General features: G+C 36.3%; 1 pseudogene; it reads right to left on the minus strand.

Annotated features, from left to right (window-relative positions):
• Window positions 1–2917: 2917 nt before the first annotated feature.
• On the minus strand, window positions 2918–5809 carry LOC115855618 (large ribosomal subunit protein uL11-like; annotated as a pseudogene).
• Window positions 5810–6204: the final 395 nt, after the last annotated feature.

Below are 6204 nucleotides of genomic sequence, written 5' to 3' on the forward strand. Positions count from 1 at the left end.
AATCACTTTGGAAAAAGACATGTCATTTTATCTTATAAAATAAGCATATACATACCTCATGCCTTTTGGGAGGACACAATTCAGCCCATAATAAATAATAATATTGTTAACTAAAATTGAGTAAAGAAAGCTACAAAGAAGAGAAAGGAAGGAGTTACAAGCTAATTCACTTGATGTTCACAGAAGGAGTCAATAGATACTGCCTGAAGAAAGAGGGTTCTAAGAGTTTTATGTAAAAGTCTAACTATAAAGACAGTCACTAGAATAAAAATATCATAAGGACTATAATTTTTAATATAACAGCCTCCATAGTGAAAGCTTATATAAATACAATCATCATGCTACATTTTATTTTGTAACCCTTCTGTTAGTCCTTGTTTTAGCCATAGTTTCATTGTTAAATACATTCAGTGTTCACTCCCAGGACTTTTGCTGATGTTTCCCTGATCATTTTTCTGCTTGGGTCAATTTTGTTCTTTCGGAGGTACTTCAGCAAGGCCTAATGCAGATAGTATTCCCACAGTCCATGAATTTGCAGAAATTTTTGCCTGTACCTTTGACACTTGAAGAATATCTTGGATGGATTTAAAATCCTTGGCTCAAACTTTCCTCAAGTATCTGATAAATATTGTTCTGTTTCTGTTAGCATTGACTCTAGCTATGCCAACTTGTCTTTCTTTCCCTTATAAATGACACAATGTTTTTGCCCAGATTCTCAGAGTGTGCTACTAGTGTTAGTAGGCTACATCTTGTGTTGGCAGGGTATGTGTTAGTAGGATATGTCTTGGTATTGATCATTCTGAGACAGTTTTTTTCCATATCTTGAGTATGCTTTTTAATATACAAATTCAAGTCCTATTTCACAGCATTTTCTAATGTTTGCTTTACTCCATTCTTTTATATTTCCTCCAACTGGAAGAACTCCAATTATTCATATTTTGAATCATTTTTGCCTACCATTTATAACATTTACTTTAAAAAAATCTTTTTGCTTATTTCCCTTATACTTCATTTTTTCCATATGTATACACTGTGTCCTGCTGTGCTTTCTATAGGGTCTATTTCTTCTTATGCTATTTGTAATTTAGTCTTTATTTATGAAATGATTCTGTTTCTTCCATTTCTTTCCTAAATTTTACTAGGTACCATTTCAAATCTTTCTATTGACTGACCATCAGCTTCCTTTGGTGGCCAAGTCTTCCCTGTGTTAATGTATCTATTTATTTTTTAAAGGTTACACTCCATTTACAATGATTACAAGATATTGGCTATATTCCCCAAGTTGTACAATACATCTTTGTAGCTTATCTTACACCCAATAGTTTGTACCTCCCACTCCCTCACCCCTTCACCCTTCCCCACACTGGTAACCACTAGTTTGTTCTCTGTATCTGTGAGTCTGCTTCTTTTTTGTTATGTTCACTAGTTTATTGTATTTTTTTAGATTTCATGTATAAGTGATATCACACAGTATTGGTTTTTCTCTGTCTGATGTATTTCACTTAGCATTATGCCCTCCAAGTCCATACATGTTGCTGCAAATGGCAAAATTTCATTTTTTTTATGGCCGAGTAGTATCCCATTGTGTCTATGTGTGTGTGTGTGTATATATATATATGTATGTATACATACCACATTTTCCTTATCGAGTCATCTGTTGACGGATACTTAGGTTGCATCCATACCTCAGTAATTGTAAGTAATGCTGCTATGAACGTTGGGGTCCATGTATCAATACCTTTTGGAATTAGTGGTTTTGTTTTTTTTCAATATTTACCCAGGAGTGGAATTGCTGGTTCATATTGTAGTTCTATTTTTAGTTTTTTGAGAAACCTCCATACTGTTTTCCACAGTGGCTGCACCAATTTACATTCCTACCAACACTGTAGGAGGGTTCCCTTTTCTCCACATCCTCGCCAATATTTGTTATTTGTGTTCTTTTTGATGATACCCATTCTGACCAGTATGAGGTGATATCTCATTGTGGTTTTGATTTGCATTTCCCTGATTATTAGTGATGTAGAGCATCTTTTCATGTGCCTGTTGGCCATCTGCATTTCTTCTTTGGAAAAATATATATTCAGTCCTTCTGCCCATTTTTTTATTTTTATTTTTTTGATGTTGAATTGTATGAGCTGTTTATATATGTTGAATATTAACCCCTTATAGGTCATATCATTTGCAAATATTTTCTCCCATATCCCCTCCCATTAAGTAGGTTGTCTTTTTGTTTTGTTGATGGTTTCCTTTGCTGTGAAAAACCTTTAGTTTTATTTAGGTCCCATTTGTTTATTTTAGCTTTTGTTTCCTTTGCTTTAGGAGAGGGATCCAGAAAACATATTGCTGCAATTTATGTCAAAGAGTGTTCTCCCTATGTTTTCCTCAAGGAGTTTTATAGTATCTGGTCTTACATTTAGGTCTTTAATCCATTTTGAGTTTATTTTGTATATGGTGTTAGAGAGTGTTCTAATTTCATTCTTTTACATGTAGCTGTCCCATTTTCCCAGCACCACTTATCGAAGAGACTGTCTTTTCTCCATTGTATATTCTTGCCTCCTTTGTCATAGATTAATTGACCATAGTGCATGGGTTTATTTCTGGGCTGTCTTTCCTGTTCCATTCTATGTGTCTGTTTTTGTGCCAGTACCATACTGTTTTAATTACTGTAGCTTTATAGTATAGTCTGAAGTCAGGGACTGTGATTCTTCCAGCTCTGTTCTTTCTCTAGATTGTTTTGACTATTTGGAGTCTTTTATGTTTCCATACAAATTTTAAAATTATTTGTTCTAGTTCTGTGAAAAATGCCATTGGTATTTTTTTTTTTTTTTTTTTTTTTGCTGTACGTGGGCCTCTCACTGTTGTGGCCTCTCCTGTTGCGGAGCACAGGCTCCGGACACGCAGGCTCAGCGGCCATGGCTCACGGGCCCAGCCGCTCCGCGGCATGTGGGATCCTCCCGGACCGGGACACGAACCCATGTCCCCTGCATCAGCAGGCGGACTCTCAACCACTGCACCACCAGGGAAGTCCCACCATTGGTATTTTTATACGGATTGCATTGAATCTGTAGATTGCCTTTGGTAGTATGGTCATTTTAACAATATTGATGCTTCCAATCCAAGAACACAGTATATCTTTCCATCTGTTAGTGTCATCTTCAATTTCTTTCATCGGTGTCTTATAGTTTTCCAAGTACAGGTGTTTTGCCTCCTGAGGTATTTTATTTTATTTTATACCTAGGTTTATTCCTAGGTATTTTATTCTTTTTGATGTGATAGTAAATGGGATGTTTCCTTAATTCCTCTTTCTGATAGTTCATTGCTAGTGTATAGAAACGCAACAGATTTCTGTACATTAATTTTGCATCCTGTAACTTTACCAAATTCATTGATAAGCTCTAGTAGTTTTCTGGTGGCATTTTTCAGATTTTCTGTGTATAGTATCATGTCATCTGCAAACAGTGACAGTTTTACTTCTTCCTTTCCAATCTGAATTCTTTTCATTTATTTTTCTCCTCTGATTGCTATGGCTAGGACTTCCAAAACTATGTTGAATAAAATTGGTGAGAGTGGGCATCCTTGTCATGTTCCTGATCTTAGAGGAAATGCTCTCAACTTTTCACCATTGACTATGATTTCCATGTGCATGGAATACCTTTTTCCATCCCTTCACTTTCAGTCTGTATGTGTCCCTAGATCTGAAGTGAGTCTCTTCTAGGCAGCATATATACAAGTCTTGTTTTTGTATCCATTCAACCACTCTGTGGCTTTTGGTTGAAGCATTTAGTCTGTTTATATTTAAGGTAATTATCACTGTGTATGTTCTTATTGCCATTTTGTTAATTGTTTGGGATTTGTTTTTGTATGTCTTTTTTTGCCATTCTTCTTTTGTTCTCTTCTGTGATTTGATGACTACCTTTAGTGTTATGTTTGGATTCCTTTTTCTTTTTTTATGTGTATATCTATTATAGGTTTTTGGTTTGCAGTTACCATGAGGTTTTTTTTTTATAGCTGTCTATATACATAATTGTTTTAATTGCTGATCCCTTCATTTAAAATGCATTTTTAAAACCCTGCATTTGTATTCTCCTCCTCTCATGATTACTGTTTTTGATATAATATTTAATATCTAATTGTTTCATGCACCCCTTAACGCTTATTGTAAATATAGATGATTTTACTACTCTTGTCTTTTATCCTCCCTATGAGTTTTGTTTGTGGATGATTTCCTACATTTACTGTGTGTTTGCCTTTACTGCTGAGTTTTTCACTTCACGATTTTCTTGTTTCTAGTTGTGGCCTTTTCTTTTTTGCCGAGAGAAGATCCTTAAACATTTGTTGTAAAGCTGGTTTGGTGGTGCTGAACTCTTTTAATTTTTGCTTGTCTGTAAAGCTTCTGATTTCTCCATCAAATCTGAACAAAAGCCTTGCTGGGTAAAGTATTCTTGGTTGTAGGTTTTTCCCTTTCATCACTTTAAATATATTGTGCCATTCCCTTCTGGCCTGCAGAGTTTCTGCTGAAAAATTAGCTGATAGCCTTATGGGAGTTCCCTTGTATGTTGTCATGTATTTATTTTTTATTGTTTTATTTCCTGTCTGCAATTGCATCAAGATTTTATGCCTCTTTATTCATGTTGGAATGTTATATTGCACTTTTCTTCTGCTTTGGGCTGATATTTTTGTAGGGAGTGTTGTTAATCTGTAGGGAAGTTTTGTATCTATTTTCAGGTCTTTTTTTTTTTGCCCTTTTGTTTCCCTAGAGCAGCTTCCTTTGGATGTTTTAGTTGCACAATACTTTGTCAATTATACTTAAATAAGTCAGATTTTTCTCAGTTTGAAGGAGGATCTTTTGAAGTGCGGGAAGAGGTAGCTTTCCCAGTTTCTCAGTTCAAGAGCTCCCTCTTCTATTGCTATTATAAATTGCACTTCTGGTACTAAGTCTTACCTAAATTTCAGATCTTAACTTGGTTCACAAAGGCTCCCACCATCAGTTCCAAACTTCTATAGTATCTTTACCACCTCTGGTGAAGAAGCACTTTCACCAAGGAATCTTGTCCTAATTTCCACTTTCTGACTCCCCTCTTATTTATTTATTTATCGGTCATCAAATAACCCTTTATTTAATTATTTTCCTTTGTAGTTCTTAACTAGCTAGGCATTCCACTGCACCACTGTTGATGTCATCTCTGATGTCGTGAGGGTGGCAGACATCAGCATTGCAACCCACGGGCTGGAAAATCCCCAGGATCTCTTTAATGGTTCCAGAGAGTTCTCTAGCTAAAGATCAGTGCCTCATCTGTTGCACAATGTTGACAATCTCATCAAAAGTGATGTTTCCACTGTGCTTAATGTTTTTCTGCTTCCTTCTGTCTCTTGGCAGTTCTTTGACAGCTTTGATGATCAGGACAGAGGCAGAAGGTACTACCTCAATCTGGGCCTGTGTGTTCTGAATGGTCAGTTTCACTGTAATTCTCAGACCCTTCCAATTACTAGTTGCCTGGTGATGTCATCACCAACCTCTTTTGGAAACAGACCGAGGGAGCCGATATTGCTGGCCAGGGCAAATGTGGCACTGACTTTCCCATCAGTGCACCTCAGATATACAGCTTTTATCTCCTTGGGGTTGAACTTAGGCGGCAAGGTGGAGGTGGCTGGTGTCATATGAACCCATATTTGGGATGACCCAAGAAAGTTGCACCTTGGCCGCTTCAAGCTGAAAGCTCCCTTCTGTTTTAAAAGTGCTATTTTCCCAGACAGCCTCTTCAATAAGTGGTGCTGGGAAAACTGGACAGCTACATGTAAAAGTATGAGATTAGAACACTCCCTAACACCATACACAAAAATAAGCTCAAAATGGATTAAAGACCTAAATGTAAGGCCAGACACTATAAAACTCTTAGAGGAAAACATAGGCAGAACACTCTATGACATAAATCACAGCAAGATCCTTTTTGACCCACCTCCTAGAGAAATGGAAATAAAAACAAAAATAAACAAATGGGACCTAATGAAATTTCAAAGCTTTTGCACAGCAAAGGAAACCATAAAGAAGACCAAAAGACAACCCTCAGAATGGGAGAAAATATTTGCAAATGAAGCAACTGACAAAGGATTAATTTCCAAGATTTACAAGCAGCTCATGCAGCTCAATAACAAAAAAACAAACAACCCAATCCAAAAATGGGCAGAAGACCTAAATAGACATTT

The sequence above is a fragment of the Globicephala melas genome, chromosome 4 (assembly GCF_963455315.2).
Source record: "Globicephala melas chromosome 4, mGloMel1.2, whole genome shotgun sequence".
Lineage (NCBI taxonomy): Eukaryota > Metazoa > Chordata > Mammalia > Artiodactyla > Delphinidae > Globicephala > Globicephala melas.